General features: G+C 34.6%; 1 long non-coding RNA gene across 1 annotated transcript in view; it reads right to left on the bottom strand.

Annotated features, from left to right (window-relative positions):
* Window positions 1–1,777: 1,777 nt before the first annotated feature.
* Window positions 1,778–25,138, bottom strand: part of LOC129473445 (uncharacterized) — a 225,452-nt gene continuing 202,091 nt past the window's right edge. Inside the window, exon 4 of the long non-coding RNA XR_010119135.1 lies at window positions 1,778–1,860. This is a non-coding gene — a long non-coding RNA (uncharacterized lncRNA). The remainder of the gene's footprint in view (window positions 1,861–25,138) is intronic.

Here is a 25,138-nt window from a genome sequence, read left to right as displayed (position 1 = left end):
CCCAGCTAATTTTTTTGTGTGTGTTTTAGTATAGACGGGGTTTCACTGTGTTGCCCAGGCTGGTCTCGAACTCCTGAGCTCAGACAGTCCTCCCGCCTGGGCCTCCCAAAGGGCTAGGATTACAGGTGTAAGCCACGGCACCTAGCTTTGAATAAAAACTTTCAAAAGCTTTTTGATCCATTGTAACATAGTATCATCTTCCAGTAATCAATGATGAGATACTAAAAAGATAGTAGCTATAAGGTTCCTGTTCTTGGAAGCCTGAATAATAAAAGGATAGAAATGTTTTGAACTTGTATACTTCAACATAAAATGGAATCGATGCTATCTGCAATTGAATATATATTGCTATGTGTATTGAATGAAGACTTCAAGAGGCTGTTGATATCACACATAAAAACCATATTGATTTGTAAATACTACCTGTCTTATAAATGATACAGAAAGACCACTTTAGAGGAGACCATTGTTCCCAATCTGAAGAAATAACACAGAGATGTTGAAGAAGACAAAGGATTTCACAAGATGAGGAGACGGTATCTCTCAGGAGAGAGACTGATAGAAATTTGATCTCCATCAACAATTCTTAACTTGGGTGCCATGGACAACTGTGGCAGTCTGATGAAGCCTGTTGTCATCTTTTCAACTAATATAAGTGTGTATAAATGTATTCAATTATAGATATAGGATTACAAACAAAAGTCATTGATTGAACTGTTATCTTATTCAGTGGAAGTCCATGAGCCCAAGTTTAAGAACCCCTGTACATCTGTTTGCTACAAGTCTTCCAAGTATGTATATTGTAAAGCTGAGTAAGTTACATGAGCCTCAGTTTCTCAGCTATAAAATGTGAGAACAGCAAAAGTAACTCATAATTCCATGCATTGAGGTAAGGATTAAATAAAACAACGCATGTAAGGAAGTTAGCACAGTGTGCTACGGCCTTTAAGTGCCTAAGGAATGTTATTTATTTTTTTTCTTTTTTTCTTTTTTTTTTTTTTTTTTTGAGATGGAGTCTCGCTCTGTCGCCCAGGCTGGAGTGCAGTGGCGCAATCTCGGCTCACTGCAAGCTCCGCCTCCCGGGTTCACGCCATTCTCCTGCCTCAGCCTCTCCAAGTAGCTGGGACTACAGGCACCCGCCACCACGCCCGGCTAATTTTTTGTATTTTTAGTAGAGACGGGGTTTCACCGTGGTCTCGATCTCCTGACCTCGTGATCCGCCCGTCTCGGCCTCCCAAAGTGCTGGGATTGCAAGCGTGAGCCACCGCGCCCAGCCGGAATGTTATTTATTAAGATTTTATATACTTTCCCATTCCACTATGTTGACTGTGGAGAAAAATAAGCTCCCCAAAGGGGACTCTTTCATATATGCTAAAGTCAAGCTGTTTAGTTTCAAGAAGACAAATGTCAGTTTCTCTTTCAAGTACATGTCCTTATTAGCGAGGTGATAATTATTAAACGTTTGCTTCACTAGGTCAGCCAGGAGCAGGCTTTTCAATTTTTATACTTCCAAAGGCTTACTATCCACTGCATGAACCAAGAAGTCACTTCAGTAGAAAATTAGAGTGGGGGTCGGGGGAAGGCCTTCTTAAAAACAAGGTTAAAGAAAAGAGAAATTTGGGGAGTTAGAAGCTCTAAATAATTCTATTCAAAATTTAAAGTAGGTTTAAATGGAATAAGTCTGTGAACACCTCCATGGCTAACAATAAACAGAAAAAAGAGAAGATAGTACATTGAAACTAAAAAGTCAGCCTCCACCTGGGAAGAAAGTACTTTACCTGGCATAAGTCTGTCAGCTCTTGGTCTGCCTCATTAGTGTCTTTGCAGAGTGGTACAAATTCTCCCTAGAGAAATCCTTATCTGCAAAGAAATATTGGCACTGTGTTAAGTATGGGTAATACTTTACTCATTTTTGATGGGAGAAAAACACAGAATGCTTTTCTGCTAGGAAAGTATCTGGCTTCTTTCTTCCCATGTGAAAATCCAATAGTGGGAATCAAGAAAGGATTAAGTCTTAACTTAAAGGTCTGTCTTTTTTTTTTTTTTTAATACTTTAAGTTCTAGGGTACATGTGCACAACATGCAAGTTTGTTACATATGTATACATGTGCCATGTTGGTGTGCTGCACCCATTAACTCGTCATTTACATTAGGTATATCTCCTAATGCTATCCCTCCCCCTTCCCCCCACCCCACAACAGGCCCTGGTGAGTGATGTCCCCCTTCCTGCGTCCAACTGTTCTCATTGTTCAATTCCCACCTATGAGTGAGAACATGCGGTGGTTGGTTTTTTGTCCTTGCGATAGTTTGCTGAGAATGATGGTTTCCAGCTTCATCCATGTTCCTACAAAGGACATGAACTCATCAATTTTTATGGCTGCATAGTATTCCATGGTATCTATGTGCCACATTTTCCTAATCCAGTCTATCATTGTTGGACATTTGGGTTGGTTCCAAGTCTTTGCTATTGTGAATAGTGCCACAATAAACATACGTGTGCATGTGTCTTTATAGCAGCATGATTTATAATCCCTTGGGTATATACCCAGTAATGGGATGACTGGGTCAAATGGTATTTCCAGTTCTAGATCCCTGAGGAATCGCCACACTGTCTTCCACAATGGTTGAACCAGTTTACAGTGCCACCAATGTGTAAAAGTGTTCCTATCTCTCCACATCCTCTCCAGCACCTGTTGTTTCCTGACTTTTTAATGATGGCCATTCTAACTGGTGTGAGATGGTATCTCATTGTGGTTTTGATTTGCATTTCTCTGATGGCCAGTGATGATGAGCATTTTTTCATGTGTCTGTTGACTGCATAAATGTATTCTTTTGAGAAGTGTCTGTTCATATCCTTTGCCCACTTTTTGATGGGGTTGTTTTTTTTTTTGTTGTTTTTTTCTTGTAAATTTGTTTGAGTTCTTAAAGGGCTAAGTCTTAACCTTAGTACTGTGCATCCCCATGATTCAGTTACCTCCCAACAGCTCTCTCCCACAACACATGGGAATTTAAGATGAGATTTGGATGGGGACACAGCTAAACCATAGTAAGTGGTAAAAAAGTTGGCTTTACCTTCCTACTCATTTTTCTGTTTTCCCTGCTGTTTTGATCAACTTGAGAACCAAATTTCACATATTAAATGAAATTCAGAGGGTTATAGAGATGATCTTACAGGTTTCTGAGAAATGAGGAGTCTCACAAGAATGATTGTATGTACATTACGGAAAGGGAAAGAATTTGGGGTATCAGCTTTATCCAAAAAGCATGGGTGAGCTTCAGGACAAAATTCTGTGCAGTATTCAATGATTATAATGTTCTCTGTCCTACTCTATTTTTCAGGGAGCCCTGTTACAGCCATAGGAAAATAAGGTAGTAAAACTAAGTGCTCACAAGGTATTTGCAACTGTTGCCCTATGTAACTGGCTGTAGTATGGCTGGGGTGAGGGAAACCTTCCCTATTCTTATAATGACTATTAATGCTGGACAAGTAGTCATCTATAGTGAAAGTGAAGCAGAGGAGGACATCATATACAAAGGATAAGGTGAAATGAGATATCACCTCAGCCACCAAGGTAGGAAGAGAAGAAATAACTTCTGTGGGCACTTTTAAACATGAGTTGGAGTCTTTCTGAAATAGCTAGGTTAGGGTGTGAAACTTGGCTATGTTGGAATTTTGAGGTTGGGAACAAACCAGATAAACATAGGTTTTAAATATGACAACTAATTTAATATACTATCAAAGTACTGAGCCTTTTCCCAGGCACACTAAATCCACTTTCAGGGTAGAGTCTAGCAATCTGAGTTTGAGCAAACCTTCCTGGTGATATTGATACATGCTGAGTATGAGAACCACTCAACAGGATGATGTTTGAGATCCTATAGCAGACCTTGGTCTAGAAGAGTGGTTCTCAGTGACAGCCTATTTTGCTTGGTTCTCAGTGATAGCCTATTTTGCTCCTCAGGAGACATTTGGTAATATCTGAACACATTTTTGGTTATTACCAGTGGGAAGGTGTGGATGATACTGACCACTAATGTGTAGTGGTCAAGAATACTGCTAAACATTCTGCAATGTATAACACAGCACCCAACACCCAGCAAAGAATTAACTGTCCTAAAATGTCTATAGTTCACAATTGAAGAAATCCTCATCAAGAGTGGCTTTCAACTTAAGCACACATTTTAATTACCTCGGAAGCTTTAAAATTATTGCTGTTTCCATCTTTTTTTCAAAGATTCTTATTTAATGGATATAGAGTTTAACCTAGGCAACAGAAGTTGAGAACCATTGGACTAGAAGCTTGGTCTCTTTAATGCCCTCTCTATAATTAGCAAAGAGGCTCCCGGATGGGGGATTTTACAGACCAACATTGGTGTGAAGGCTTGCATATTTGGGAAACCATTGCCTGAGACTGGTAAACTGAATGCCAGGGGAGAAAAGAACATCCCATTAAATTTACTTGCCAAATTGTTGATGATTACACATGTAATGATTATAGTTTTTTGATGACTACACATGTCAGAACTGTTCTTCCCTTATTCCATGTTTATCATCTAAGGCTATCCATTAGCTTTGCCCTTTTACCCACATTATTGTCAAAACTTACAAACTTAACTATAAAGTCCAGAACTTATTGATTTAATAAACAAATCCTTCCAACAAGTATATTTGATATATTTTGTTTCATTTTAGCCCCTCCTTCACCTACCATATGAGCTCCTAGCTAGCTCTGGGCAGAAAACTTAACCTCTATGTTCTTTGATTTCTTCATCTTTAATACCTATTCTTTAGAACTGCTGATGTGATCAAATGAGGTGAACCATAGGACACATCTAGCGCAGGGCTTAAAATATGCCTACCTCTTGATCAATGGTAGCTGATAATTATTCTTATCAGATGTTTGAGAAAAAAATCAACTCACCTCTAAATAAGGGTTTTAAGCCCACTATTTTTTGTTTCTTTGTTTCAAAGTCATTCAATAGTCTTGAATTACTCAAACTATCCATACTAAATAGGTATATTTAAGCACTGTGGAAATAAATGAAGACCAATCAAATGACAATAAGTAATGGCTGTTTATTCAGAGCTTGTTACAGCCAGGGAGTCAGTCATTATCACTTGGTTTGGCAGGGACTCAAAGGAAGGCAAAGGAATGTGAAAGCTTTATAGTTATTGAAAGGGAAAGCTTCAGGTATTCCCCGATTGGAGACTGTTGGCATGTGGAAGCTAGAGACAGGCTAACTAGAAGTGGGACATCCTAGGTGATTGGTTAGTCTAGGATAACTGGCTTTCTTTGGTTGGTCCTAAATAGGAAAGTAAAGGTGGTTAAGGGCTTAGGACGTGGGAATTAGGGAAGCTGTCAGTTATTGATTAAGTTCTGACCATTTGTGGGCATTTGCTATGCAGATTGTCGTTTGGCTTCCTGAACCGGTTGCTGCAGATTGTGGTTTAGATCCTCATTGTGGTTTAGCATCCCTAGCTGGTTGCTGGGGGTTGCAGGTCAGAGTTCTATTTTAGTACAGATGCTCCTTGACTTACTATGACACTACATCCTGGTAAACCTATTGTAAATTGACAACATTGTAAATTGAAATACATTTAATATACCTGACCTACAAAACATCATAGCTTAGCCTAGCCTACCTTAAATATGCTCAGAACACTTATATTATCCTATAGCTGGGCAAGATCATCTAACACAAAGCTTATTAAAACAAAAAGTTAATATCTTATGTAATTTATTGAATTCTATACTGAAAGTGAAAAACAGAATAGTTGTTCTACTGAATGCGTACTGCTTTATACTATTGTAAAGTCAAAAAATCTTAAATCAAATTTTCATAAGTTGAGGAACATCTGTATATGGTATGGGCATTGTCCTTTGTATATTCATTGTAAGGAATGCTGATGATTTTAGTAAATAAGACCAGTATAAAATAGAAGTGGTTGTACATCTGTTTAGGAGGCTCTGAAGCTATTACTAAAATATCTATTTGCTAATGCCCAAAATTCTTTCAAAGTTGAGCTGTGTTAAAATTCAAGTTAATTAACTTTGAGGAAATTATTTGGTTTGAACACTAAACTTTATGCTTGTTTAATCTTCTCAGCCTGTTTTTCAAGGTAAATGGATATGGTAGAACTACGTACATTACAAACACACATTTAGGTACCCGTGTATGCCCAACTTTGGCACACATGACTATGCTCTTTACTTTTATCCTCTCATTAATAATCATAAATTTACATGAATATTGTAAATATTGAATAAAAAATTCTACTTAAGCTTTCAAGTGTCACCTTCCATGTTTAACACTTCTAAATCCTAATTTATTCTTTTAGAAAAAGAACTACCTGCATAATTCCCAAATTATATGAATCAGAGGATACAGAAGACACAAAATTATAGCAATAAATCACTATTACTCTTCTTACTTCAATCATCACAATCAAGGGGGGCTTTTGAGTGCTAACTCTCCTTCAAATTAGTTCAGAAAGTCTCCAGGGACTAAGTTTAAGGCAAATACGTTTCCTCCAGCTGCTCCTAACATTCACCACTCTCCCTCTTCGTCTCTTCAGGTTGGCTTTCTGGAATACCATCCTTCTTTATTTTTTCAAAGCTTCACCAGGTAGGTAAGGTTTCCTTTATCTCTCACTTCTTATAGAGATTTCAGAGATAGCAGGGCTTGCAGTCTTTTACTGCAGATCCCTCTCCTTAGGACCCAGGAGAGTTGGAACAGGTAAGCAATTTGTGTAGCACACTCTATGAAGTTATAAAAAAACATCAAGGAAAGGCTTGACACAGAGCTTTCCTGAATTTTGACAGAACACTTTGTGATCCTGCTAGAACATGAAAGGATGGTAACTTAGTAAAAAGCAATTCGGAGGTCAGTCTCCCAACCGCCCCCTTATTCCCTCTGAGAGGCTGTCATGAGACAGTTTCTCATCACCTCCCGGGTTGAGGAATGGAATTTTTGCCCTAACCTCTCAGAATAGAGCTGTAGACTAAAACCTCTTAGCTGCAGGCTAGAATTGGCTCTTTAGCAATGATATATCCCACAACGTCCATTGCAGTCCTCTGGCTTCTTGGTTTTGGTGCCATTCTCGTAGGTGTCTAATGACAAGGGATTTGGGTTATTCTTCCTTTCACAGTCTATGTAAGTAATAAAAGAGGTTCTGAAAGAGGTTCCTTGTATTTTTACTGGCCAAACCAGTCAGACTTTGTTGTTGGCTTTATTTTTTTCTTGTGTATGCTTGGCAAATTGCAGCCTCCTGCTAAGGCTTGGCAACAGACCCACAGAAGCTATAGCTACATAGAGGTAATAGCTTCCCATAGACCTCTCCACAAGTTTCCCAATCATGGGCTTACTTTGGAGGCTGAAGTGATTAGCTTCACAGCATTTCCCTGCAAGCTTCAACTGCCTACCCAAGCCAGTACTTCAGTCAGGTTGGTTAATGTGACCTTCTCTTTGATTTTCCAGCTCTCTGGAATTCTGGGGACTTTACATCCTCATCTCTTCCTAGAATCGTGTAATGTCTATTTACTATACTAAATCTCTTAATCCCATCAATAATCCTACTGAATCCGCTTCCTTGACTTAATCTTGTTTGATAAAAAAGTAAAGTTTGCATTCAAATTAAAAATCTCAAAAAATGTTAATATGTTAATAGATAGAAAATCTTTTGTCTAGAAGAGATAGTCCTTATAGTTTTGGAATTAGGCCAGCTATCATCAATTGTGTTTTTCCTTTTCTCAAAGTTTAATAAATCCAACCCAAATATCTAGATTATGAGATAGCAACTCTGACTGAAAGCTCTTGTCTCTCATTCTAATTAAGTTTATTTCCAAAATGTCATTTGACCAATCTTTGTCTGTATTTTTCCACTGCTCTAAAATATAGAGAATGGAAGAGGACTACTGCTCAAAAGCAATTAAGTAATAAAAATTGGAGGAAAATGTGGAAATAATTAAATCAAAATGAGTATCTACTTTTGTTAAATTGAAATTGTCTTCTCATATGGGGACAACTGTTCTGATCTGGGCACAGAACTACATATACCGGTGAATTTTGAAATCCCTTTTGACTTTGTAATGCAATAACATTGGCATAACAGAATTTTCTTAAAATTATATATTTGTGTTAATACAATTGCAGTTTAAAAATAACTTTTATTTATAATATTTGTTTGGTTCTATATACTCTCTGTGACTCATGTAATACAAATGTTATTACCTTTGTTTTGTAAATTGAAACACACTATGTCAACAGTTTGAGTGACTTGTATTGTGTGGCAAAGCTTGGAAGTGGTAGAAAATAAATAATTCCATCAAAATGCATATGTTTTGCTTCCAAGAACCATCTTTTAAGTAAGTTTTCAGAAACTTGCAAGCTCAAAAGAGAAAATACAAAGATTACTTTGGTTTATCTGTGCCATTATTACAAGTTAAAACACACAGACTGTTTCTGCATTGTCACCTTGAATCCTGATGGCCAAAGCAGATCAAGAGAGAACAATATTTTTTCCTCATCTGGAGATAATTGGCAACAAATATTTTTGACATTAATAACTTTTGAAAATTTCAATTGGCCCACTATTGCTGGCATTTGCAGTTATTGACATTTTAGCCCAAATAACCAGCGACAGTTTTTCCCCCTGGACTCTAAAACACGTAAAAGAAAAGCATTTACCAAAGGGCAATTGTGGCTAGACCATTAGATTTGCTCCAATAGGCTTGGTTTTCTGAAGCATATATTATATAACATTTCACACAGCATCCTTATTTGAATATTAGATTAAACATTATTTAAACAACATTCTTGACACTTTTACTTGTTTAACACCAACCTTGCAAGAACTGATACATTTGGAATACTTAGAATAATCTCACTTTATGTTGTTTTTGTTATTGTCATATTTCCCAGTATGCCCTATTATACCTAATTTACTGAAGTAATGGTGTCAAACCAAACGTAGACCTTGAAATCATTTGTAGAACTTTTTCTAATATGTAGGCAAGGGAATGATCTTAGGTCTGGCCTCCGGAGGACAGAATCTTCACACATTTTTAAAAACAATCAAACAAAAAACACAACCTAAACTATTACTACCACAACCCCCAAAAAACTCCCTGAGTTATTTCTGTAATTCTGATTCACAGCATTATTTTTAAACAAAAGTGTTGGTGCACAGTAGGCATTAAATAAATATTTTTCAATAAATAAACCAGTATTTAGCATTGATGTCAAGTCTAACCAGTTTTCTGTTAGTGATTCTTAGTACCTCAACTTAACTCTACCTGAACTTGCCCACAGCTATCTCACCGATTCTTAAGTAGTAGGAGAAATCTCCCCATCCATTACCCTTAGATGAAAGCACTACCCAAGACATAGGATGTCCCAGCAGTTGAAATTGAGTACTATATGTTATACAACTGCATTTATTTAAAAAAAAGAATTACTTCGTTTGTGTTATCTTAAAATTATTGTGATCACCTCTCAATTTATTTTTTAAAATATTCAAAATTAAAATGATCAACTCAATTTGCTCTATGTTACCAGAATAAATACTAATTCATAAAGTCTGATTTTTGTCTTCTTAGGATTTAATATTTTTCAATGTTTTTCTTTCTATGTTTAGTCAAATTGTAAGGTGCTATATTTGCCTTAGAATATCTTTTGTTTGTGTCTTTAAGGCTGCAGCCTCTTTCTCATATTTATTTTCTAAAATTTAATTGTAAAATTAAGAAAAAATACAGGTGACCGACACTCTTCTCTTCACGAAGGTACATAGAGCATAATGAAATGACGGGGAGTATATATTCACATTTAGAGTATATAGACTTTTCTATGATTAGGGAAAATAAAATATTTCTCTATTTAAATTTATTTACTATTTGTCTTGATATCTTATAAAAGATTAATTTAAAACACTAATGGGAATTATTAACAAGCTGCTACAAGATATAACTCCTGAAATATAGTCTCAGCTCCTCTAGGAAATCTTCAATTTCAATTATTTGAAGAAATATGACAGAAAGGGTCCCAGAAATATCATCATAATCTAAGGAGACAAGGTGTCTGTTATTAAAGGGTAAGATTTTAAGGCTAGACTAAAATGAACATTTTTAAAGTTTCTACTTTCCCGGGTGAAAAATAAATTTAGACATCAAAGCATACTTTCTTTTGTTCTGGAAAGATCTAATTTTTAAGCACATTTATTTAGTTATTCCCTTGGTTCATTAGCTTATGTTTTTGATCAGTATTCTAATACCACGAAAAAAAGCCAAATGCATATTCATTAGAGTGAAATAGTAAATATTCGGTTCAGTATTGTGAATTGAATATAGCTATGGCATAATGCTCTCTCTGTGGAGTTGGAAAAATGTTATGGTCTAAATCTGAATTTTTGACTACTCATTGCTAAAAAAAAGAAATGATAAGATTCTAAATGAAATAGAATTAATCACAGAACGGATGTAGCAGAAGAAGAGATTGGAACTAAATTACAGGACAATTGAAAATATCTAGTTAGAAAGGTTAGAGGTAAAGAGTGTTTTGTGTGTGTGTGTGTGTGTGTGTGTGTGTGTGTGTGTTTGTTTGAAGTCCCAAAGGGAAGGAAAGAGAGAGTAAAAGCAGTGTTTAAAAGGAGCTGGAAAGTATTTTCTGAAAATGAGGAAAAGCTTGTGCACCTAGTCATGAATCACTGCAAAGAAAAACTAGGCACAACACATAGTAAAACTTCAGAAAGTAAAATATAAAAATAAAATATTGAAAGTGACTAGCAAAAAAAGACTTTTTAATCATCATAAAAGAAAAATAAGGAAAACAATTGACAATAGAAAACAATGGAAGCTAAAAACAATGAAATATGATTTTTAAGCTGCCAAAATAACTGCTAACTTTTGATTCTATTCTCACAGAGCTTCCTCCACAATAAAGGCAATATAAACATAATATGTTGCAAACAAAAGCTAAGAGATTTGATTGGCAGAATAATTATATTAAGAGCATTAGTTAGGAAGTTCTCCAGGAAGAAGTAATTTGTAGGCAGAAACAAAGAAATTTAGGAACTAATACACAGCCCTAAATAAGATAAGGAAAATTACTGTAGACTTTATAAAATAATAAAAATGTGTTTCAAGGCATGTAAATTATATGAATTATTAAAATACAAGTAATCAATAACACAAAAGTATATTAAGGTCAAAGCTTTGTCTAGATAATGACAAATGAATTAATTTATATTAGAATTTAATGAGTGAAAAATACATGTAGTCAAATCCAGGATATCCACTAAAAACTAGTAAATAATGTAAAACTATTGAAGTACTAGAAGGAAAATAATAAAATATTTACACAACTGAAGATGAAACAGGTACAATTAATAAAAACAAATAGTAATATGGGTATATATAATGTGTTGGAAATAGTAATAGTAGTGATAGTAAATTGTACTAAATACCCAAATTAAATGTAAAGGGTGCATTACAGGACCAAAAGAAACCATAAGTAACTTAAAAGGCACAAAACTTAAATATAAAGTTGTAGAATGGTTGATAGTAAATTGATGAAAAAATATAAATACAAAAGTTAACCCAAGAAAGCAAACGTAATTATACAATAACTGAAAAAACTGACTATAAACAAGGATTATAAGAGACAATATAAGCAATTTCCTATTCAATGTAAATAAACTTTTTTAAATTCGAAATTTTATAACCTATTTTATAATATTATTTCAAAATATATAAAGAAAAATGGCATTTAAAGAGAAATAGACAAATCCTCAATCATAAAAAATTTATCACAAAGTTTTCAATAGTATATAGTAAACAAAAACAATACAGAAGATCTAAGTAAAATCAGAAAACATATTTATTCTAATGACATGTATAGAGCAATACATTCAACAACTATAGAATGCTCATTTTAAATGTGCAAATGTATCACAAACAAAGTGACATTTAGAGAATGATTTCTGACAACAGTTTAATTAAGCAACAAAATTATAATAATTATATAAATTTTAAAAATTCCCATATGTAAGGATATTTTTAAAATGTACTTATAAATAACTCATACTTCATGAGTAAAATAAGATGTCACAGTGGAAATTAGAAAATATTTGAGGAGATATATTATGAAAAATAACATCTCTATACCTTTAGAATGTAACCAAAAATTGTATTTACAAGATAATGTATATCCTTAAATACCTGCCTAAGAAAATAATAAAGGTGAAAAATCAATGATCTAAGTAAACATTTAAAAACTAGAAAACCATTAGTAAGAAATTAAACATACCAAATAGAAATGTGAAAACAACAAATCCAAAACAGAAATGAATGTTAGAAATCAAATACACACCATAATCAATAGTAACAAATATTAATATTAAAGAGCTTAATAAGATGAATGCAACCTTGACAAGATGGGTAGGAGAGAGGAAAGAAACAGAGAAAGAGTGAAGAAGGAAATATAAAAATAAAAGATAACGTACTACAGATCTCACAGAATTAAAAAGAAAAAAAAGGTAGTCTAAAATGTTTGTGACAAAAAATTAAATTTTTTTCAATTGGCGTGAATCTTGAAAAAATAACAAGAAGAAATAGAAGATCTATCTAACCAATATCTATAGAAAGATTAATAACTCCAAACCCAGGTGGCTTTACCAATGAATTATTTTAAATAGTTTTAGTAGAAATAAGGTTATTCATAGAAAAGTGTTTCCAGAAGATAGAAAAAGTAAGAATGTTTCTCAATGTATTGTATGAAAGTAACCTGAAATGACCTTTTTTTAAATTAAAAAAAAAAAAAACTAAGTCTTTTCAAAGATAGTTTTAAAAAGGGAAGTTACAGGATACTCTTTTAAAAATAAATACAAAAATTCTAAACAGAAAGATAATAAAGATATCAAATGTGATGTAAAAGAGTAATAGAAAACATATTTGAGTTTGCTCCAGAAAGGTCAGGTTGAAAATTAATCAATGTATTACATCCATATTTAGAGTAAAGAATAAAAATAATATTATAATCTTTATAGATGCATAAACAAAGCTTGATAAAATTCAACCTAAATTCATAATCAAAACTTTAAACTAGCAATGAATGGAAGGAAACTTGCTCAATTCAGAGTATCTGCAAAATACCTAAGTAAACGTCACAGTTAATACAGAAATTTTGACATAATTCCCTCAAATATCAGAAATGAGGCAAAGATGTCTGCTATCATGACTTCCATTTCACTTCATACTGCAAGTCTTAGCTAGATCAATAAGATAAGAAAAAAAAACATAAGTTATAAGGTTTGAGAAAAAAGTCAAACTGTCATTATATGTAGTTGACATTATTGTGTATGAACAGTATGCTAAATAATCACAAAGTACTAAAAACAATAAATTAATTTAGCCAACTCACTGGGTACAAGACCACTGTGGAAATCAATTATATTTTCATAGAAATTGTCTAGCAACAATCACCAGGAAAGAAAATTTTTTAAATGGTAGCATTTATCATAGCTCCTAAGAACATCTAGAAACAAATTTAATAAAAGACATGTATTCTATAATATGTTTCTTTCAATTATGTTTCATAATTCTATATTTAAAATTATAAAATTTCACAATAGACTCAAATAAATTACAATCATAATCCTAGTATGTGCTTTTTATCAAAATTGACAACATTCTAGAATTTATATACAAATTCAAAATGGCTACATCTAGTTAAGATAAACTTGGAGAAAAAAAGTTGGGAGAGTTATATTACTATTTGTATAGGAGTTCAGGATCTAGAGCAAAGGCTGGTGAATTATAAGGAATCTTTTTTGGGGAGTGAGAGGGAGGATCTCTAATCCCTGAGAATTGGGCTCTGCTGGTGAGTTTAAAGACAGGCACTTTATCTGAGTAAATGACAGTTTCCTAATTCAATCAGTTTTACACCTTACCTGGAGAAAGAGGTGAATAAAGACCATGACAGTGGAGTGGATAACCTGAATGGATGTATTCCCGGAAGGTATCAGACATATCAACTATAGAGTAGAAAGGTTTTTGTACTCTTCTGAGAAAGCCAGGTTAGAGAATAGGGATAAAATTTTTAAGTGGGAGATTTTAGTAATTTGAAATTGACATTTTTCCTCACTCAAGATATTATTTTAAGACTTTCTAAGCTTACAGCAAGATTCTGTTATATAGCAATATTCAGCTATAAACCACTTCTTACTATGATTTCTGAACTCCTTCCTAGAATGAATAAGGGGATAAATGACGCATCATGAATTGATTTCTAGCTTTAGATTTAAAAGTGACTGGAGAAGAATAAAAAGGAAGCATTCTATCTGTGTCTCCTGCAGAGGCAGTAGAAAGAGCTTGATTTAAAGATTCAGTTGGAACTGGGCATACATGAGCCTCACAATAGGACATAGTACCTGAAATGGCAAGATATATATTTACTGCGTCATAATCTAGGTTGGGGATGCAGATTTACATACCAAAGACAAGGCTTACATAGATTGAATGTACCGTGGGATATGACACACACACACATAAAATTCTCTTTTGCTTTTCAGATTTTTTTGTTTTATTTTTATGATTTCTTAACTTCCAGCTACAACTGGGTGCCTACCAGTTAGTCAGGAAAAATATGTAGAAACTAGTTAATATAACTTCAAAGACACATACATTAAAGGCCAATTTCCAGTCATTTCTTGTTCAGGTATTTGTTCAGTACTGTGCCCCAGGCATTCTTAAAGACACACTTACTAAGCCATCCTTTGACTTCTTTTAGCTGGATGACTCTGATACTAAGCTAGCATGGGATCAAGTCCATAAATCCATTAACCTCCAGATCCAGGTATCTAAGCCTACTACTAACTGGAGGTGAGGCATCAGCAAAAACAAGTAGTTATGCAATGCCTGTTATCCTCTAAGTGCCGAGTTTTGGTGTTAGGATAGTGGGCACATCATGTAGGTTTTTCTCACTGAAATACACATTATAGTGGCAGATAGTAAGTTAATTCATGTAGTTTCTATTTCCTAATAATATTTGTGTGGGAATTCTGGGAGGTTTAAATAAATGTATACATTGGAGAGGAGAAATTTAAGATCTTATACATACAGGTAAACTTCAATGGTATAATTATCCGTATATTAGGGTATCAATCAACTTTTATTGAATCCATTAAAACATTCCATACAAAAACATCAAAGACCTTTAACTTTATACATAAAAAGGTTTTTAACCCCAGCTGTAAAGTTGTACATGACTATAAGCTGATTTCATTTATTAATGTTATTTTAAAGTCTATGGGCAGACAGGGAATATACTTGTTAATCAGCACTGAAGTTTTCTATGTGAAAATGATAATGCTAAAAATGTTAATAACAACTAGCATTTATTTATTAGCTGGCAGAAACTCTTTACCCTTAAGAACTTATAAATTTTTATGTACTTCTTATTGCCTAGAAAAGTACTGCATATATAATTGTAGCAGATAGTATTTTCAAAAAATGGCCACAACAGTATTCCAGTTTTCACATGCTCTTCCAGAAATTTGCCACCTTTCCATCAAGAGTAGAGCCTCTTTCTACTCTCTTTGAAATTGGACTGGACTTTATGACTGCCTCAGTGAATAGAATGCAGTGGGTGTAATGCTGTGACTTCTGAACTGTGAGAAAAGGTGATATCACTTCTACCTGGATTGTTCTTGCTTTTGGGACACTTATCCTTAGATCTCATTCTTCATGTTTTCAGGAAGCTCAGGCCACATGGAAAGGCCACATGTGGATCTTTTGGCTAAAGTCTCAACTGACACCTTGCATTCACTGACAGAAGTATGAAAGAGAGAGACATCAAAGTGTTCTTGTCCCTTGCCTTGCAGCCACCCATCTGATGCTGAGTGGGCTGGAGAGGATCTATCCCTGCACAAATGGCAGATTTATGAAAAAATAAATATCCTTATTTTAAGCCATAACTTTTGGGGATAATCTGTTACCCTGTGTTCAATAACCAAAACAAATACCTATACAAGTTCACTTCTCACAAAATGCAATTGAGCTGAGTACTTACTAGTACCATATTAGAATTCTCATTTTACATAAGGAGTAATGTTAAGCAACTTTTCAAATGTCACATAATTAGTGAATGTGTGTAGTAAATACATTAGTAAATGTGAATGCTCAACATACATAGTCTGTAATTGCTAAAGATCTATTTTTTAAAAAAGAATAAATATGAATCATATCCCCGAGCTAGGCTGTTACGATTAAACCTTCTTACCTCTCACTTACATTTCCACACGCAGGCTTTGGGAGGAATTCAGCCCAAGATTTTAGTCTGCAGTGAAGCTTTATTGTTAGTGCAAAAAGAGAGACTGACTCGAACAGCAGTGTTGTGATCTATCCCTTAGCCCACACTCAGTTTCCAGTGTGTTCAGTTCTTTCTTTCCTTGATCATCTTTGCAATCTCTGATGTCTCTGCGTCTTCAAGGTACTGCTTTACGTCACTGGCTCTGCTATGATGACTGCACTCCCAGTAACTCCTAAGGTACTGCCTGCTCTGTGCCTGCCAGAGCTCTCTTGGGAACAGTGAGGTGTTGCTAGTCACTGATAAATATTCCCCAACAATTACATCTGCTCTACAACCATTGATTAATCTAATGAGTATCTCTTAACCTGTCCATTTTTTGTATTATCCAATGGTCTGAACACAGAAACTTCTTATCTTATACATGTAGCTTAATGAAGATTCCAGCTTCCTCTACACCCTTCTTAGTTGGTTAAGTCCAATTAATATGCATAAACATTACACACATTTCAAGTTATTCATACAAGGATGGCATTTTGTGGGTGAAAAAATGAGAATACATAACCTTTCAAAAGTGAACTACATTGAAGTACATGGAATAGAACTTATGAAATAATAAAACACTTTAAACACTATAGGATTATTATAGAAAGATCAGAACAAATGCTGATCATAATAATACCCTTTATGATGAATGTCAGGTACATTAATATATATAATTATATTTTTAAACTCTCTATGCAGCTGTAAGCATTGAGTTTATATCAAAATATGTTAACCAATATACTAACAAATTTCCTTCAGATGATTTTTTTTTTTTTTGCAAATTGAACATTTTTTACCTGTTTAGAAAAAGTAGGAAAGAGAAATTTTGTTCTATGTAGAAAATGGAAAGTTGGACTGAATCCTATAATGCCCATGTCATTGAATTTTTACTTGAATTTTCTCTGGTTTGGTAAATGATAAAAATGACCACAATCTTTCACTCATTCCTGTTCCTCGTCTCTTTTGTAATGTGACTTTATAGCTTTTCACACCATGAGTAGCACTATGGTGTCTTCCCCTGCAGTGCACCCTCTCCCACCCCCCAAACAAAAGTCTGGCTTTGCCCTGTAACTTGGTTTGGCCAATTGAATGCAGTAGAAATAATGGTGTCTTCATTCCTAGCCTAGAACTTATATGCTTGTATGCTTCTGCTCACTCTCTTGAAATGTAGATCAGTAAAACATTATTTTCATACCTTCTGCCTCTGTGTAGGTTAATCTTAGTGGTATTGCCATTTTGTTCTCTCTTCATCATCTGTAAGTTGATGAAAAGAAATACTGATTTTTGCCATTACTTTCAATATTTGTCTGACTAAATGATAACTTCAAAGGATGAAAAGAAGAATTCTAATTATGCTTTTTAATGCATTGTCAGTTGATCATTTGGAAACAGTGGACTTTATTTTGATTTAATTTAAAATGTGACAAAACTGACATCTCTGTTACAAATTGTGATGACCAATGTCTAATCATGTGCAGCCCAAGACGTAATGAAATAGTAGAGAGCCCTGAACTGTGGCCCATAATGAAATAGTAGGTAGCACTAAACACGTAACAAGGAAATATCTGTTAATCTGATTTTAAACATTAATAATGTGGTATCAAGTCTGATTTTTCAAAACTGGTTAGCCTACATCAATCATGTAGTTTTTTTTAGATTTAACTTCTTTTATTTCCGGAAAAGAGAAACAGAAAACACTCATAATTTTAGATCTAAACCCAAGTTACAGCATTATAAGAATTTCTCAAACCAGGATTCCCTCTGCTTATTGGTTCAAATGATGCAGGTCTAATTCTTGTTTGTTTTTAGAGACAATGAGATTGCTTTTGCAACTCATGCATTGGTTGGAGAAAAAGAAAAGTAATGAGGAGTCATAGAAGCAGCACACTCATCCCCTTCATTAACCATCAACTACACCTGTTTTTAATTTTTTTTTTTTTTTTTTGAGATGGAGTCTCATTCTGTCACCAGGCTGGAGTGCAGTGGCATGATCTCGGCTCACTGCGACCTCCGCCTCCTGGGCTCAAATGATTCTCCCACCTCGCCCACCCAAGAAGCTGGTATTACAGGAGTGTGCCACCACACTCAGCTAATTTTTGTATTTTTTGTAGAGACAGGGTTTGACCATGTTGCCCAGGCTGGTCTCGAAATCCTGGACCCAAGTGATTTGCCCACCTCGACCTCCTAAATTGCTAGGATTACAGGCATGAGGCACCAGGCCAGCCTGAATTACACTATTCTTTTGTTTGTTTGTTTGTTTTTCCAAAAATCCTTGATGTTATGCCTTTTCTGGATCAATTATCAGCCACACACTGCAGCAATGTGTAAGACTCTGTTATCTTTGTGTAGCATAAAATGAAGAAGAAACTATTTTAAATAGGAGATGTAAATAAGTATTTTCTAGTAACTTCAGAGATGGCTCTTAATCTGGTATGAGTTTACCAAACATGAATTGACAGGCCATTAAAAACAGAGGCCACAATAGTTAAACCACAGCCATCTTTTCTCAAATCCCCAACTTTTTTTTTAACCATTCTCCCAGTTTTTCTCTTTTGACTCCTTGCCTCACATTCCTTTTTTCAAGAATACGGTTTGCAAACATTTTAACAAGTTTCATTTTTTCAAAACACTCGTAACACTTCATAGACATACATGAAGGTTTTATTTAAAGACAAAAAATATGATGCGACAAGAGAAAGAAAGTTTGGACCCCAACTGCAGGTCTAATAAAGGGTCCTTATTCTCAAAGAGACCTGTTCTTCTCTCTCCAGGTTGAACCACCAAGATGTGTGTGATACATCTTGGCTTTGGGAGAGTTTAAAGCAGAAGTTCTTAGTGGATTTTTTATGCTTCTAATGTCACTTCGTCAAGACAGACTATTTAACGGGTTGTGCCAGACTATTTAATGGGATATGCCCGCTAAAAAATATTCATATACAAACTGGCCTTGGGAGTTACCAGGGGAGTTCCAGATTTTAAATAGCACATCATAAATCCCACTGCTCTTAGCTTTTCCAGGAATTGAAGCCAGACATTCAAGCTTTCACATAATTAAGACTACAGTTTTCCTTGTCCAGACATGAATCTCCTGTATCCAATACACCCTCCATTCAAGCACATGTTAAAAACTGTTTTTTTCTCCTACCATAGGAGAATAATGTTATGTTAAATGTATATTTAATTTATGTCTTCTCTCACCTCTGTATTCTTTGCTGTGTTTGCTTTTTTCTACATGTAAACTAACTTAACTGCTTGCTTCCATCTTTTCTTCCTTAGACACTTACCAATCGCTAGTAGATGCTTAGGTTATTGAAATAAATAAAACATATTTCTGTCCTTAATCAGCTCATCATCTACTGTCCCTCTGTCTTTTAGCTCCTCACCTGAGGATAACATATGTTAACAAATTTGGGAATAAGGATGTCAGGAAGATTTAGGATGCAAAGAGCTTTTCTCAGGGTTAGTGTGAAGACTGCCGTCCCTCTAATGCTACTGGTAAGGTTCAGTCCTAAACCTCTCAGAAAAACACCCTTCATCGGAGACAGTGTAGCATCCCCATAATACTTCTATTAATAGAAACACTAAGATAGCAGTTTGACCCTGACAATACCTGGTGATGAAATTTGTCCTCTATTAAGCACATCATTACAGGGATGAAGGAGATAGTAAATTAGTGCTTATCTTACTTTTAACTCTTTGCGTCATTTTAGACACCTCTTTAGAATGACCTGATTTTTTCCTAAAATCATTCAAGATAGCCACCCTTCAGCAAGGGTAATTGATTTATTTCTCTTCTAAATTGAAGCAAGAAGTAATTTGTTGGATGTAGCCTTGAGCAAAAGCAAACGTTGAGTTGACCTCATTCTCCGTCTATTTTTAGCATAACAGTGGATGAGAAGGGTAAATAAAAAATAAAAATAGAAGTTAGACACACACACACACACACACACACACACACACATTCCTGGTTACATTCATCAAAAGAAAAAGTTCTCTCTTAGTAATTCTAGCTAATTATACCTTTTATCTTAAGGATTTTTAATAAACATACCTCAATTCATCTGACTTCTCTCCCACATTCAGTTATGCCATTTTGATGATTCTAAATCTCCAATTTCTCTCATAATAATTGTCTTCTGCACTCTCACATTATATAAGTTCATTCACTCATATTGTGTTATCTGGAATAACATTCTAATATACTAATTTGTCTGTCAGCAACATTTTATCTCTTAATTCAGATTTTTCACTTTGCCAGCAGAAACGTATTTCTAAAACACAGATAGAAATATTTAAATTAATTTCTCAAAAAACTTCCATGGCTAAAAAGTGTATAAATAAAGTCAAAGCCCCTAAAGATATCTGACCCTACTCTATCTTTAACCCACTCAAATCACAAGTAACTTGGAACTACCCAATGTGACAGGCACAATGGTGAGCCCTCTTGTTGTTTCTGTTTACTGTGTCTCTCCAAGTGGTTTCATGCTATGTCGGCTGCTCAGAGAATGCAGTGGTGTCTCTACACGATGTCCATCCAGACAGGCAAAATCAGTATCTTTTCCCCAAATCCTTCACTGTTTCTTTTGCTTATTAGTTCTTTTGACATTTTAAAAATTTCATTATAGGAATGTTCAAGCAGACATAAAAAATAGAAAATACTGAAATATACACTCACATTTACCCATCTCCCAATTTCAACTAAATTCTCATTGATGGTCAAAATTCACTTCATTTATGTCCTTCACCCACTTCCCCATCTCTACTGTTGGATTATTTTAGGGAAAATGTGAATTATTCAATAGGAATTATTTTCTAAGAGAAAATGTTGATCAACAATTTGATTGCCCTGAAAAGCAGTTGAGCTAGGATAGGCAGGACAGGTTTTTGTTCCGTTGCCCTTATTTACCAGTTTTTAGAATGATAAGAAAATGATGTGCTAGTAAAATTCTAAAATGACTAATTTAGTTGTTTTATTCTCATTTTTGAAATTATGGATTTGAACATATTCGATGAATTTCAATTCATTGCAGTCATCATTGTTTGTGATACTCAAATTGTCCCATCTTAGTCAGAGGCACCCTTTCAATATGGCTTTTATTTTATTTTAGTACAAAACCAGGAGTATTTGATATATCCTTTGTCTTCTAGTATTATAATATCTTGTATATCTTCTGCCCCAGCCAAATCTATAATCAGATAATCAGCCATTTATCGGAGAGGCTCTGCTTGCTTTCTGTGAAAAATGGAATTAAAAGTCCTCATCGGATGAAGAGTGACGATTACTATTGGGCTGGAATATTGGCCCTTTTCAGTCATCAAGATAGGTAAATCTTTTTTTGAAGATAAAATGTTTTATAAATTGACACTGATATTTCCTATTTACATTTAAAACTAGAGAGGTTTTGATTAATTTTGCTTAAAAATATATTATATTATTTTCTTGTATGCTTGTATTTTCTTGTATGCTTTCTTGTCTTTCGTGGTTCTGCATACCATTAACATAGTTACTCATTTGCTTCATCCTACAATGTATATATAATAGTTTCATAACAGCATTACCAATATCGACAATGCAAATATTGTTATTAAATAGTTAAAAATGTTATTGCAGTTATTTTTGTCTTTAGGTACAACAGGATGGGACAGTGAAATTACTTCTTTTAAAATTTATTAAAAGTAATTTTCTTTTGTGTGGTTAAGCTACTGAATCTATACACACACACACACACACACACACATATTATAGTAACTCCCCTAGATAAAAAAGCACCAGTCCTAATCAGCTGGTTGGCACGTTAAGCTAATATAATCTTGATAACTGAACAAAAATGACTGAGGTACATGGATTGGCCAAAGTTGAGATAAAGAGTCTCACTAACTACAGATGAGCACTGAGAGAAACGCAGGTCCTTATAAAGCCTGATGATAAGCATTTCCGTTAGGGAAAGAATAAGTGTTAGACTGAGAAAAAGATAGCTTGATATAAATTTGGTATTGGCAGCATGGTATTGGTTACAAAACAGAGATATAGACCAATGGAACAGGTCAGAGCCCTCAGAAATAATACCACACATCTACAACTACCTGATCTTTGACAAACCTGACAAAAAGAAGAAATGGGGAAAGGATTCCCTATTTAATAAATGATGCTGGGAAAAATGGCTAGCCATATGTAGAAAACTGAAACTGGATCCCTTCCTTACACCTTATACAAAAATTAATTCAAGATGGATTAAAGACTTAAATGTTAGACCTAAAACCATAAAAACCCTAGAAGAAAACCTAGGCAATACCATTCAGGACAGAGGCATGGGCAAGGACTTCATGTCTACAACACCAAAAGCAATGGCAAGAAAAGCCAAAATTGACAAATGGGATCTAATTAAACTAAAGAGCTTCTGCACAGCAAAAGAAACTACCATCAGAGTGAACAGGCAACCTACAGAATGGGAGAAAATTTTTGCAATCTACTCATCTGACAAAGGGCTAATATCCAGAATCTACAAATAACTCAAACAAATTTACAAGAAAAAAACAACCCCATCAAAAAGTGGGCAAAGGATATGAACAGACATTTCTCAAAAGAAGACATTTATGCAGCCAAAAGACACATGAAAAAATGCTCATCATCACTGGCCATCAGAGAAATGCAAATCAAAACCACAATGAGATACCATCTCACACCAGTTAGAATGGCGATCATTAAAAAGTCAAGAAACCACAGGTGCTGGAGAGGACGTGGAGAAATAGGAACAATTTTACACTGTTGGTGGGACTGTAAACTAGTTCAACCATTGTGGAAGTCAGTGTGGCGATTTCTCAAGGATCTAGAACTAGAAATACCATTTGACCCAGTCATCCCATTACTGAGTATATACCCAAAGGATTATAAAACATGCTGCTATAAAGACACATGCACACGTATGTTTATTGCAGCACTATTCACAATAGCAAAGACTTGGAACCAACCCAATTGTCCATCAATGATATGATAGACTGGATTAAGAAAATGTGGCACATATATACTATGGAATACTATGCAGCCATAAAAAAGGATGAGTTCTTGTCCTTTGTAGGGACATGGATGAAGCTGGAAACCATCATTCTCAGCAAACTATCACAAGGACAAAAAACCAAACACCGCATGTTCTCACTTATTCTCTTATAAATGAGGCAGCTTGTAGAAATAAATATAAAATCATTCTCTTTTCACAGTGTCTAGGTTTAGGCCTCACACATTGGGTGCTTAGGTTGATTTAGACACAAGCAGTCCAGAGTGCAGTTCTCATTCCCTAGGTGGAGAAGTTGATATGAATGAGGTGGCACTCTGTGCCCTAAGTCACTAACATTCTTACCTAAGGTGAATAGCACGGGGAGCAGAGTGGAGGAGACATAAACATATTAATAAGATGAAAGACTGAGACATGAATGATATAAACAGACATAATCCATGTAAAACTGAACTAAAGTCTAATTCCTCAAATAGCACATCTTATTGGTAAATTAAAAAAAATCTCTTGAGAATGTAAATAAGGTCCAAATAATTTTAGAGGACATTCTAACATTACCCAGTACTATCAGGGGGAAGAGCAAAGTGCTATTTTCAGTAAAAATTAATAAAAGAGAGAATTGGCTTCGACAAATATCTTGGGGCAGTATGAGATTAGAACTTATTCTGGGTGCCTTCATAAATTAAAATGACATTTGGACAGTTTTTAAACTCCAGGAGTAAGCCTTGGTTTTTCACAAAGGAGAGCCTATATAACTCTGGCACACAGCTGTGTAATTAACTGCAGTTTATATATGCAAAATCAGCTCTGCCCTTCTACTTTAATTCTGAAAAACAAAATTGCTACTTGGACCCAAAATGTTTAGAAAGGGAAAAAAGAGAACAGAAAGTGGAGTCTGGAGATGTACATGGAAAGGCACAGTAAAACAAGACTTTAAAAGAAGAAGGTGGCATAAAGGTTATCACTGCAGCAATGTAGGGTTTTTTGTTTTTTAATCTCTTCAAAATTCCTCCTGAAAAAAAAAAAACCTACTCAGAATTTGGAGAAAGAAAGAAAGAAAGAAGAAAGAAAGAAGGAAGGAAGGAAGGAAGGAAGGAAGGAAGGAAGGAAGGAAGGAAGGAAGAAAGAAAGAAAGAAAGAAAGAAAGAAAGAAAGAAAGAAAGAAAGAAAGAAAGAAAGAAAGAGAAAGAAGAGAAAAAACCAACAGGAAAAATGACAACAAATACATGAATAATATCATCAATATATCTAGATAACAGTAAGTCCCACTAACCATCCTATAACATTCCAAGCAAGGTCAAATTACAAATGTGCAGGAAAGACAGAATTAGAAAAATCTCCATTTTGACACTCCAATGAAGCTATTAATTGTGGTAACAACCACCAGTAAGTAAATTATTGGAGAAAAGTTGGGTGAGGAAACGTAAGAAGATTAACCAGGCTGCCCACACCTGAACCTAACTTTCACTTTAGTCACATTAGCATCATTTTGTGCCTCCTGCTGCGATGTAATTTGAACCATGTAGTATTATGTAGAGCAGTCTTGTCAAAATTGGAACCTGATTTTAACCAACTTTTAGAAATTATATCCATTCTTGGGATGTAGAAGGGGTAAAACAAGCTAAATGATGTTAAGAAAGAAAGCCACAGAAGGTAGGACACAATATAGGACCATTGATATCATTGCTGTACTAAATCAATGGCAGGAAAAAAAATGAGTGAATGTATTAATTTAAGTTAAAAGAGACTGATAGGTGATAGATAGATAGATAGATAGATAG

This window comes from Symphalangus syndactylus, chromosome 23 (genome assembly GCF_028878055.3).
Source record: "Symphalangus syndactylus isolate Jambi chromosome 23, NHGRI_mSymSyn1-v2.1_pri, whole genome shotgun sequence".
Taxonomy (NCBI): Eukaryota; Metazoa; Chordata; class Mammalia; order Primates; family Hylobatidae; genus Symphalangus; species Symphalangus syndactylus.
The sequence above is the reverse complement of the archived record's forward strand: the minus strand, read 5'-3'. Positions and strand labels throughout refer to the sequence as shown.